Raw genomic sequence first — 12,081 nt, 5'->3', positions numbered from 1 at the left:
AAGGGGGCGCACCCGAATGCACTAGCACAAAAACATATTTACAATCATACTCAACTAAGGATGGAAACTAGTTGAAGGCATACTAATTGGATTAACCACAAATATCACATAAAAGCCAAGAAGCCCATTCTAAAGCAAACCCCACCTAAAAAATGTCAATTAGAATAGAACAATGGCAGTATATACCATCAAACAAGGGACACCTTTTATACTACCTCTACTACACAATCAATCAAACAATAACCTTATCGAGCCCCTATATGCCAGAAGGTACAAAACAACAAATTAAACCCATACGCTCAACCATTAATGAAACAAGTCAAACAACAAACAGTAATTATGGTGGTAAGTAATGTATATTTATGTGACTTATGAAATAAAATTAGTAGTACAGATAGTGCAAACTGCTTCGTGCGAAGGTATGTAAACCTACTTCCTGCCCCCAACAACCACGTAGGACCCATGTGCCTCCTTATTTATGTTCAATGTATCACACATCTATATATACTTGCATGGTCCCAATCCAGGTCATACATAATTGATCTGGTTAAATCCGCTCTGTTATGGTGTCCAGAGATAAAATAGAACAAAGGGTTGGTAACTCTCTGATCTATGAAGTAAAAAGTGAGTGTATCCTCGATGCCTATTTATTTCAAAGTCCACTTATAAAGTAGTAAAGCTAGTACGACTCCCATAGAAAGATCACTTAAAAGTAATTTGGGCAAAAACACTACTTCTCACAAAAGATGCTGAGAACCAATGATGCACCAAGGTCATACTATAATCACGTGAGAATGAGAAACCAATGCAATGCATACCATCACCAGCATCCAAATAATAATTAACATCCAAATCACAAATCACAGAAGGCATAAGACCACAATACCTCACACCTAAACATAAAAACTAACCTAGAATCACCCAATATGACCCTAGTAGTAAATGAAGAATGATTCGAGTCTTAACTTAGAAATTTTTTGGGTGTTATAGTAACTCGAAACAAAAGGAATTCGATTTAAAATTGAGTTAAGAGTATTTTTATATGTAAATAGCGTGTTAGCTTTATTATTTGTTGAGTTTCACATTTGAGTCATAAAATTTATATTAATATTAGGGATTTTTAAAATAATAAAGTTACAACTAAAGTATATATGAATTTAAAATTAAAGGCCAAAGTTAAAGAGGGTATCATAATTTCTAAAGAAAAGAGAACAATATTTAATTATAATAAAACCAAACAATATTTTTTTTGAACTCTTTTTGAAATGCCTATGTTGAAGTAGACACATCGAAGGAGACAAATAGTGATAAATAAAGGATGAATTATTATGGATTATGAATATTAGTACTAATAATTTAGACTAATAATGTATATAGTAGTTTACATATATAAATAAAAGAAATTAATTTTAAAAATATGTATTTCATCAAATAGTAATCAAATTAAGTTTTAAGTCAGTCAAAATTGGATGTGAACCATATGAGTTTCATAAATATGATTCTTATTTAAGCACTCAATAATAAGTCCAAAACTAATTAGTTTTACTTTCCAACTTCCATAGGATAATTGACTAGTTGCTATTAATTTGTAATTTGCTTAACTTTTCTAGATTTGAAAATTTATTGATTGAATTCACTTGGCAAGTTGGTGTACCACCTATGTCTTATATATATTAGGAATTGTGTTTTCAATCAATATACAAAATAAAAATATTATTATTGATATTGGAGATATAGTGAAGTTGTAAAGAAGATGAAGAAGGAATCAACCATTATATACACTCTTCTTTCTATGTATATTCTACTCAATTAAGTTTCTTTTCTTTTTTTCCTCGTCTTATCTCTCTTCCTCTATACTTCTCATTTTATCTTATATTATATGTCACGAACTTTTTTTCTTTATACATATACACATGCTGTCATAAGTTATGTACAGACATATGTATATGAAAAAGTTAAACGTTTGAGATTTGTATTACACTTTTATATGTTTACCTATTGATCCATATTATTACATTTTGTCTCAAATATATTTTATCCCTATATCAATTTTTTTGTCATAGAAGAATGAGTCTGATTTCATTGATTTAGTGGAACTCAAATAAGGTATTTGGATACTTGTTAATTTTGTAAGGGTACATTTAGATCTATTTAATTTCTCACTAGGGTATGCATCAAATTATTAGTGAGTTAAACATAAAAATTAATTTCATAGTTTAGTGATAATCTTGGTATTTTGATTGACTATATGGATCTACGAGGCAATTGTCGTTGCAGAATCTCTTATACCCGTACAAATATTATGAAATATTTTCAAATTTTATTTTATTAAATTTAGTGCCCCACATTATTTTGATGTAGAAAGTGCAAATTAGAAAATAGTTTTTTTATTTGTTATTAATTTGAAATTTACAAGTTTGACCCTAATCACAAGATCATATCGATATTAATTGATTGAACATCATTATAAACATAGTAGTAGTACCTTGAAGAAACTTTATATGTTTAAATACTATGTATTGTCGATGAATTTATTGAATCAATGACATTAATATTTATTTTGTTGTGATATAGGTTTATAATCATGTATGGTATTGGGAGAAGATCAACAGTGTCGAACAACAAAAGATTATAATCCTCATTCTTGTAAACTTGGATTTATGCTTTGTTATGATCGAAAATGTGTATATCATGTAAAAATAATGAGAAAAGTTTCTTTCAAGAAAGACAATATTTATATGGGTAGATGATCTTGTGGATGAAAACCACATTGTGTCTTAGGATTGTGGACATGTCCTTGTTAAGAGTCAAAATTAAGACATGTTTAAGGTGTCAATAATATGAATTTCAGAAATCTAATTTTTACTTAAGCACTAAATAATAGGTCCAAAAGCTAATTCATTTTCTTTTCCAAATTCCATAGAATAATTGACTAGTTACATTTAATTTGTAATTTACCCACTTCTTCGAGATTTAAGAATTTATTGATTGAATTCACTTGAAAAGTTGGTGTACCACCTATGTCTTATATATATGAGGAATTCCGTTTTGAATCAATATACGAAATTAAAAGATTATCATTAAGATTGGAGATATAGTGAAGTTGTAAAAAGTATGAAAAAAGAATCAATCATTGTACTCACACTTCTTTGTGTGTTTATTTTGCCCAATTAAGTTTCTTTTCCTTTTCCCATCATCTTTTCTCTCCCTATCCCTCTATTTTTATCATATATCTTTTCTCATGTGGTATATCAGTAACTTTTTTCTTTATACACATACACATACTCGCGTATGCTATGTACGTACATACACATATGCATTTGAAATAGTTTAATGATTGCAATTTGTACTACATATTTATATGTTTACTAATTGATCCATCTTATTATTTTTTGTCTCAAATATATTTTTGTCATGGCGCAACCCATATCCAATAGTTAAAACATGCGGAAAATTTACATAAAAATGGAAATAAAATATAATAAGAACCTTTAACACAATTTTAATTAAGACTTGCAAAGTAATTGACACCCCCAAGGATCTAGTCTAAACGGGTACAAGAGCTACTGAGAGTAAAAATCGTTCAATTAAATAAAAAGACACAGGTTCCATCATGCGGAAAGAAAAATAGAAGTTGCTAGCCAGCATACATCCTGTCTATGCCAAAAAGGCATAGCAAAAGTACTATCAATACAAAACCACACGTACTAGTCGGCATCATCATTCAACTCGACGTCCACCACATAAGATAAGAAAAATAAACTAACAACAGTATTCAATAACTACTCGCTTCTCCATCTTTACCCTCGCTTGAAAACCTTGGAATAACACTAATACTCTTACTACTATCTGCTTTCTCCATCAACCTACTTACTAGGTTCTTCATCATAGCTTAACTATTCTAACCCATCAAAGAGTCCAAAAATACAACTACAAGCATTTCGACTAATCACACACGACATACCCTTACTTTCTCTTTAACGTTACCATACCCATGCCACATGACACATTATATTATTTCAAGATTTATAGTTACTAGACATGAATTCCTTCCTCCAATTTGAAATCCACCTAAGTAACTACATCACATACATTGCCCCCCCCCCCCCACTTCCCGCCCTTATAACATACGGACAACACTTACTCTCAATTATTACGACCCTTGAACCATTGGCCTCCACATACTGTATCATATAATAGAACAGTTTCATATGCTTCATTATAATTAGTTAACAATTCCGGAGAAAACAACACCATCACTTACAAACAACGTTCCTTACCAAAAGTCAAGATATACTATTACGTCAAGTAGTTGGTTCTATCATAAAACTCAACCCCAAAATGTTAGCATTCCAGAATGTGGTATCCAAACCAATGTTTAAGCAAGAACGTGACAATCGATCCCATAATTATACCGGAAAGTGGGAATCGATCCAGGTTAGTGCATCATAATACAACACCCTATCTATTCAACAAGCAACAATCATAATCACAATCACAAATAAATTCTCAAGATCATTTAATTAAGTTATGATTCATGGCATTCACCATTCATCTATCTCTGTTACAAACAAGTGTGATCAATAATGCAACATTCGCATAAAAACATGTATCATAATGAAGAAAGAACGAACATGCATCACATCATCATAGAATCACAACCATCACCAACATAAATTACTTAAAATAATATTCCGACCATACATAACCCTATTTATTCATCTAATGTTCCTTTCTATGATTTATTAATCCTTTGTTTGATGCGTGAAAGCTTACTCATAAATCATATCACTGATTTTCATTATACTACGGAGTGAGCACAGATTTATAACCACTCAATTAATAAAACATAGCCTACCTGGGCGCAAATAGTTGCACGGAGTTTTCGCTTAGATTCTTGTCTTCAGGCTTTGTGACAATGATCCTGACAGGAAATCTGTCATCCATAATGCTCCTTACGCTATAAATCTCCTTCTCTTTCCTCCTCAAGCTTAGAGCAACTTTTTAGGAATTTCTCGGTATTTTACAACTAATTTAGGTATTTGTGAATAAGGAGAATATAAGAATTTGCATTATTTACATTTTGTCTCGCCATAGCAGCATATGTGGCGCCCCATAAAACAGTGTCCTGGTAAGTCTCAAAGTTTTTCTTTTTCCTAATTAACGATGGTTTAGGTCATTGCAATATACACAAATTTACGCCTTGTTCGTCCCCCAACGACTAGTGCATGGATCATTATGCACCCCATCTTGAAGTATTTTTAACCAACAACTTGGTCCATAATGAAATCATGTGTGAGGATGGTTTTTATTTCCCAAGTCTGATTTCACGAAAGGTTCTATACTCTAAAGGACCGTTCAGGGATATGATGCACTTCTCTAAAAAATTTGTGCCCCCAAGAAATGGTTTAGAGGGCTTATTTTTGAAAATGAACTTGAGTTTCAAGTTTTGATACAAAACGTAGGATGGCAAATCCCTTACGTCCCTAACGTATCTACAACATCCTAGGCATAAGGAATGCACAAAGATATGGTTAAATCGGCACAAAAACGGTTGTTGAAGGGTCTCTTGATGAAAAACTCTAATTTGGGCGTTGTTTAGGGGTTTAGTTGCTAATATTATTGCATATTTAGGTTCTAAGGTAGTTATTATACTCTGATGTACTCAAATTCTATCAAAAACGGAGGTTTTGGAACAAAGAGGGGTAATTATTGCGCCTCGTGTTCGTCCTATGGGGGCCTTCATCCCGTTATGAGGGCCTCCCGCATACCGCTTCACCAGGGTTTGCATCGTTGTGGTGGGCAGGGAACTAGTAGCCTGAACCCCCTTGAAATAGAGCATTGCTTCCTTTCCAGTTTACTAGATTCTGCCTAATCCCCCTGTGTTCTAACATATATTTTAACTTTTTGCAGGTTTTCTAAATGGAAGATCAAAATGAGGAAAATTTTCCTTTTGTCTGATTTCCCGACACTGCTAATCAAAAGAGGTCTCGTGACTTTTGGAACAACAAGTTTTGATGCGAGAGGGGCTTTATCTTACTCAGGCTGGAGGATAAAAAAACTTGTATTTTATGCTTGTTCGATGCAGTTCGGGTAGACTCCACTAACCGAGGCTCCTCTTTTTCCACGTGATGACAAGGTGCAGGAGTTCTATGATATCATGTCCACCGTCCGCTGGGATGACCCTCACTCTCTCATCCGCATCTGGGAGTTGACATTTCTCTAAATGACACAACCCTAAATGATTACTAGAGTTGCTTGAGGTCTCGGACATTGAGTACGAGGACAAGCTGAGGGAGATGGATCTGTAATTGCTGAGGGACACACTGGTGGAGCCTGCACGTCAGCATAGAGTCAATAGGCCTTTTGATGAGGAAATTACTAGCACAGATTGGTCACCACATGCTAAGAGGTGGTTTTACTTGGTCACAAGGAGGATTCGCCCATCAGGCAACCGCACCGACGTGACATTCCCTCAGGCCTTCGTGGTGGTGTGCGCAATTCATGGCATTGAGCTAAATGTCGGGGCAAATATTATTTCAAAGAGGAAGATGTTCTATTGGGATAACAAAAAGGTGTACTTCCTCTGTGGTCTTATCATTATGTTTAGCAAGCGGGGGGAGTACCACTTCTCAACACTGATGAGGCACTTCCCATGGATCCCCCCCCCCTTTAAACCTCTTTTGGTTAGAAAGGATTCTACTTCTCGGAGCAAGAGGAGAGGACGGATAGGTATAGAAACAGCCAAGAGGCCGCGGAGTTAGATGAGAAGGGAGGCGATGACACTCATCCTACTAGGTCTCAACCTCCACTTTCAAGGGCACAAGTTAAGGAGGACTTGGTAGTTGTGTGAAAGAGGATGGGGTGCCCTATTACTCCCACCACACCAGTTTTTCCCAGAATTTCCCTAGATCTTGAGATGCTTCGTCGTGAGTTGCGCAAAGATAGAAGGAAGGGCCTAGAGAGAGAATGTCTGCTGGTTCGGATATGTAAGGCGGTGAAGATCATTTTCACTTGTGTCGCTCCAGGGTGGGAGATTCTCATAGTGGGGAAGGGGGATTTCTATCGGTTCTCTAGTCTAGAGGTGGCCATGACAGGCCTGGTGTCCCACCCAGCAACTAGATTTTGACATCGACACCTCTGATCTCAGGGCTCATGAATTGTTGCTTCGCCACTCTTGGGTTTGTAAATTTTAGACGACTTTGTTTTCATCTTTTTACTTTTCTTATGTTTTGCAAGAACTTAGATGCTAGTTTTTCCACTCTTTATAGAAAATGGTTAATTATTATGTTTTTATAACTATTCTTGATTAATGAACACTGATTGAATTGCAGGGGTTAGTCCAGATACCATTTAGGGTCCTTATTGGGTAACTTGGAAATATGATGGGACAGGTTAAGGTTCTGTCTCGCCTCATCCCGCTCTGGAGGGAGAAATTTAACTCTGGCGGCCTCGCCCTAACAGGAATATTCCCACCCCAGTGGCTCAAAAGGTACCAGAATCCGGACCAAGATTTTTTGAGGGGTTTTCTCTTTTCTAAATTTCACAAAGATTCCAGCTTTACCAAGACAAATTTAGGATACTTCTCTGAGCTAGGAGAATTCCTTGACTAATTTAAGTCAAACCCACGATACACGAATTGATTCGTTCTTATTAATTCAGCACCACAACCCTACACATCCTAGGATACACACATATATCCACATAGTTATTACACAAGCAAGACACGATCAGATCTTTCTACCAAATCGCCTCTTAGTTTTTATCTAACTCTTGTATCGAACCTACTCAGGGTCTTGTTTTCACCACAAGTTTCACGATACTAAAGCATGTACAAATCACATAACTCCAATCAATTAGGACAGCACAGTGCATATATCAAACTTCGGACACACATTTATAGTTCATATTATCACCTCGTCACACTCAAGCAATTACAACTTCATATTTGCAGTTAGTTCAGACAACAAGAATTACATATTAACAGTTTCAAGGATACAACTCATAGTCATGTCTAAATTATTAGTTAGTTCACATGGATGACCATTTTTGGTTATATATGCAATCACACCACCCTTAGGGCCATATACCAATTGGAACCTTCTCAGTTCCTTTTTACCTTGTTTGTGTTCATTCAGTCGTGACCACGACGTACGATTCACTTTGTTTAGATACCAATTTCAATCGCGAGATATACTCAAGTCATACCACAAGCGACAGTTCGTACGAAAGGAGAGAATGAGTTGAACAATTTCCTAGAATGTTTTCCACCTTTCTGAAGACTAGATGTGGACGTCAAGACACCAATTCGCATGAGTCTAGTCCACATTTTGCTTGTACTAGGAGACCGTAACCTAGGCTCTAATACCAATTTGTCACGACCTAACCCTCCGAGCCGTGCGGGCACCCGCTCTAACACCTAAGTAGGAGAACCCTTATATCCCTATAGTTAAAACATACGGAAAATTTACATAAAGGTAGAAATAAAATATAATAAGAAGCTTTAACACAATTTTAGTTAAGACTTGCAAAGTAATTAACACCCCAAAGGATCTAGTCTAAACAAGTACAACAGCTACTGAGAGGTGAAATTGGTCAATTAAATAAAAATACACAACTCCCACCATGCGGAATGAAAACAAGAAGCTGTTGGAGAATTTCTTTATCTTCATCTAAGGAAACTTCACCAACTTGCATCCACCCTATGCCAAAAAGGCATAGCAAAAGTAGTATCAGTACAAAACCACACGTACTGGTAGGCATCATCGATCTACCCGACGCCCACAAAATAACATAAGAAAAATTACTAGCAAGAGTATGCAATAACCACTCGTTTCTCAACCTTTACCCTCGCTTGAAAATCTCAAAATTACACTAATACCCTTATTACTAACCACATTCTTCGTCGACCTACTTAGTAGGTTCTTGATCACAGCCTGACCATTCTAACCCATCAAAGAATCCACAAATACAACTACAAGTATTTCGACTAATCACCCACGACATACCCTTACTTTCTCTTCTTTGTTACCCTATTTGTGTCACATGACACGTTATATTATTTCAATCTTTCTAGCAACTATCCACGAATTCCTTCCTCCAAGGTGAAATCCACATTAAGTTATTACATCACGTACACTACCCCCACTTATCACCCTTATAACACGCGGATAACCCTTACTCTTAATTATTACTAACCTTGAACACTTGTCCTTCACATACCGTATCACATAGTATAACAATTAGATATGGTTCATCATAATTATTTAACAATTTTAGAGAAAACAACACCAATTATCACTTACGAATAGTTTCCTTATCACAAGCCAAGATATACTATTATGTTAAGAAGTTGGTTCTATCATGGAACTCAAACCCAAACTGTTAGCATATAAAAATATGGTACTCGATTCAATGTTTATGCCGGAACGTGGCAACCGATCCCATAATTATGTTAAAAAATGGCAACCGATCCAGGTTAGTGTCTCATAACGCAAATTACAATTCATTCAACAAGCCACAATTATAATCACAATCACAAGTATATTCTCAAGATCATACAATTAAGTTATGATTCATGGCATTCATCATTCATATATCTCTTTTACAATCAATTGTGATCAATAATGCAACATTCGCATATATATATACGTATCATAATGAAGCAAAACCAAACATGCATTACACTGTCATAGAATCGCAACCATCACTTATGTATATTACTTAAAACAATATCCCAACCATACTTAGTCTTAGTTAGTCATCTAAGTCTCCTTTTTATGATTTATTCATCCTTTGTTTGGTGCACAAAAGCTTGCGCATAGATCTCATCATTGATTTTCATTGTACTACGCAGTGAAAACAGATTTATAACTACTCAATTAATAAAACCTATATTTCCTGAGAGTAAAGCAGTTGCACGGAGTTTTGGCTTTGATTATTGTCTCTGAGCTTCGTGATGGTGATCTTGACCGGAAATCTGCCGTCCACAACACTCCTTACGCTAGAAATCTCCTTCTCCTTCCTTCCCAAGCTAGAGCAGCTTTTTAGGGGTTTCTAGGGTGTTTTACGACTAATTTAGGAATTTTAGGAAGAATGAGGAAATAAGAATTTGCATTACTTACGTTATGTCTCACCTGTCCCGTCCTGGCGACTACTTACCCCGCTAGCGCCGCCTCCCAAGCGGTATATGTCCTGCCCTGGTGCAACAGTGGCCCCATTTTTTCTCAAAGTTTTGTTTTTTTCTAATTAACGACAGTTCGGATCGTTACAATTTTCTCCTTGTATCAAATTTTTCAAGCACAAAAAAAAAAGATTTTATCGATAAATATTTGAGAACACAATTTTTTCATCGCTTAATTCTTCCATAAGAGTTCTCTTTATAATTTGAGGGTTGTTAGTTCCGTATTTATTGAATGTACGATGATCTGAAACTTTTTGTAATGTATTTGTTCGCTAGGAATATCGGGTGTTGATTTGAGGAAGATAATATTCGATGTATTAACTCTTTGTGAAAATCTAGGAGTTTATCAAATTTTGAGATGTCAGTTAAATCTCTTTCTAAATAACCAAAAGTTTATTAGATATTTGAGGTGACTTTTCAAGGTAATATGTCTCTTTATAGGCATGAACTAGAATTTAAGATAAATAGTCTTCAAGAAATTCTAATGAAAGCTCGAAGATAGATTGAATTTGTCTTGTAGAGTTATATAATTAATCTGATAAAATTTTGATGTCAAACTATCTTTTCAAAAAAACTGAAATTGTTAAAATATCCTAAACGTATTAAAAATGGTTTTTAAATGTCCTCCTTCCATATATTGGATCAAAATTTTCCTTAATATTTTTTATAAGTTCAAAATTATCTTTTTTTCAACAGAATGATGACATGTGATTAGTGTGTCTTCTAATTAAACAAGTGACGTTAATTTGTTGGTGCATGTGAACTTTTAGACCCACCATTAAAAGTCGACTTGTCCATAACAGACTCAACAAGCTAACTCTTCTAAAATAATCCAACTCATTAATTTCTTTTTATTTAACACCTCCATTTTCAACCTATTTACATTTTACACACAAATTCAAGTTATTTGGATATACTCATTACGCTACTTGAAGAAAAAGGATATTCAAAAAATTGTTTTAACTCTCCAAGAAAAGCTTAAGTCTTTATATAATAGGACAAGAACAGATTGGAAATGTCACGATCCAAAATTCACATGTCGTGATGGCACCTATGTTTCCAACTGATTGGTAAGTCAACCTACTAATTTTACCAATTTAACTAAATAATTAAGGTGAAAAGGCAAACAATAGTTAGAATACCTAAAATACTGAGTCTTTCATAAGTATGAAGTGCGGAAAGCTAAATACCACCTTACATTTTGGTGTCATAAGTGCAAGAGTTTCTAAAATATGACACTAGTCTAGACTATGACATGTATAAACATAACAAATATCCTATCAGAATACCAGAACAACCTAATAAATAGAGATAGATGAAGGTGTGGGTTGCAGAATATCCAAGAAGCATACCACAACTTTGAAGATAATCCGAACTCAAACTCAAAGCTCCAAGAAATGTGCTTGAATTTGAAACTCAATTTGCACCACAAAAGAGTGCAGCAAGTGTAGTATGAGTATGAAACATGTGTATCCATTATAACTCATAGATCGACAACGAAGAAGTAGTGACAAGAGTATATAAGAACATCGTTCTATAATTTTACAAGTATACATCATACTTATCAGCCAAGTTTCATCAAATAAAGATTATCAAATATCACGCAATGTCCAACCACCAATAAAACACATAATCAATTACAATGAGGGATGTAATGAGATACAATACAATGTGACATGAAATGATATGCCTCAGATGTCAAGTACTCTTCAATCGTATATACATGATACTCCTCGAAAATACATCAAGATTTCATGACCCATGGGGTACTCGCGAGACCAATATACCGACACTGATGATCTTGATATGGGCAAATATGGACATTGTCAAAGATGTTTTGGGCAAAATGGTTCTAACCCATATAAATAAATTTATTTTTCAAAAAAAAAAAAATTTAC

Source organism: Solanum pennellii, chromosome 8, assembly GCF_001406875.1.
Source record: "Solanum pennellii chromosome 8, SPENNV200".
Lineage (NCBI taxonomy): Eukaryota > Viridiplantae > Streptophyta > Magnoliopsida > Solanales > Solanaceae > Solanum > Solanum pennellii.
This window is presented reverse-complemented; position numbering follows the sequence as displayed.